The 2045-nt window shown below is 26.7% G+C and overlaps 1 protein-coding gene across 1 annotated transcript in view; it reads left to right on the forward strand.

Annotated features, from left to right (window-relative positions):
- LOC105460628 (sulfotransferase 4A1-like) overlaps window positions 1–2045 on the forward strand; it is a 12059-nt gene that overhangs the window by 848 nt on the left and 9166 nt on the right. The gene's annotated exons all lie outside the window — the stretch shown is intronic.

The following is a 2045-nucleotide window of genomic DNA, read 5'->3' on the forward strand; positions in this document are numbered from 1 at the left end:
GCGAAAAATTTTATAGAGATAGTATTTTCTCTAAAGAAGCAATATTATCTTTTATATAATGATGAAATGCGCAATGATTGTGTAATAATTAAGAATTATATTCTTTGATTTGTTTTCTCATAAATATTATGGCACTTATTTTACATGTTTAAATTAATAAAATAGTACGCTTACATCAAACAGAAATGTGTTATGTTCGTTTTTGACTGCCATGAATCTGACTCTAGTCGGCATAGAAGTCTGAAGTCAATTTCAGACTTCTGACTCCAGATTGAATTCCATCTTAAGCCTCATCTACATAAGTCGCAAATGCAAAACGCAAACGCAAACGCGGACGTTTCTCTCTTTCTTTTCTTGTATTTTTTGACGTTTCGTTCTTTTTTTTTCTCCGCGTTTGTGTTTGCGTTGTGCGTTTGCGACTTATGTAGATGAGGCTTTATAGTTGATATCAAGCGACTGATATTTCCACTGTTAGCCAAATCACTTATTGTTAATCTTTTAGTCACCTTTATGGAGATTATTAGCTCACAATATCTTTTCGTTACAATATTAATTGTCTTGTAAGATTAAATTAGATCATATTTTGATTTTGAGAAAAATCGCCAATACTATAGTATCGCTAGATACGAATCTGACAAACATATCATACAACAGATATCATACAACAGTGTCCCAGTTTAACTTTTGCGTCGAAATATCTTGGAAGGAAACGGAAAAATGCTTCAGATAAGAAAAATTGTGCTGTCTGAAGGAAAACAAATATAAATGTTAAAAATAATTTTCGAAGAAAATAAATTTTTTTAGATCTAATAAAAGATATCATAATTTTTTTTTAATGAAATTATATGACGAATAAGAAATTTTAACTCAGCCAAGGAACGAGCAAGGTATGATGTGACATGAAATCACAATATCATAATATTATAAAAATTTTATGTTAAATAAAACACACAAAATGTTTCAATTACACATAGTCTTTTTTAGTTAAAATAAATTAAAAATTTTAATAAATTATTATATTAAAAAAACATATATAGAAACCAAATTGTAACGATATATGTATTTAAAATACGATGTATTTAAAAAGATAATTAATTTGACGCTTTAATGGGTCTGCGTATAAGCAAAATTTAAACTACATTAACTAGCTCGTGTTTGAAAAACAAGTAAGAAATTTTAACTCGGCCAAGGAACAAACAATAATTATAATAAATGTTTATAATATTATGATGTAATTTCATGTCACATTATATCATGCTCGTTTCTTGGCCGAGTTAAAATTTCTTATTTGTTTTTCAAAAACGAGCTATTTAATATAGTTTTAATTTTGCTTTTACGCAAACCTACCAATGAGTCCAATTAATTGTCCTTTTAAATAACATTGTTACAATTTAATTTCTATATGTTTCTTTTATTTATTTATTTCAACTGAAGAAGACTGTGCAGTCGAAACGTTTTGTATGTTTTATTTGACCTTATTTTTATAATATTATGATCTTGTGATTTCATGTTAAATCATACCTTGCTCGTTCCTTGGCCGAGTTAAAATTTCTAATTTGTTTTTCAAATACAAACTAGTTAATGTAGTTTTGGAATTATATGATTTTGTGGCCTAGTAAGATTCCTTTAATTATTCTGCATATAAAAATATTTAGGTAAAGCTATCGAAAAATAAATTACTTTACAAGGTATTTTATATTTTATCATGACATACATGTATTTTGACATAAATATGAAATATCTCGTAAACTTCTGGTTTTTTGATAATTATACCTTAATACTGCTTTTATGTACAATCTCTCTCTCTTTCTTTCTCATTTCTATTTTATATTAATTAATAAAGATTATAATTGGCTGTTGTTTATAGCTAAAATAGTGTATACTGGTACTTGCAATAAAACAGATATACAATAATTAAAAGATAATGACTCTTTAATTAACAAATATTAAACAGATGACAAAGGCAGTTAAGAGTCTCACGCAGTTCTTGGTGCGTATATATTCTTGGTTTATTCCAATATTCTTTACATTAAATCCTTCGCGAA

This window comes from Wasmannia auropunctata, unplaced genomic scaffold, assembly GCF_000956235.1.
Source record: "Wasmannia auropunctata unplaced genomic scaffold, wasmannia.A_1.0 LD318630.1, whole genome shotgun sequence".
NCBI lineage: Eukaryota > Metazoa > Arthropoda > Insecta > Hymenoptera > Formicidae > Wasmannia > Wasmannia auropunctata.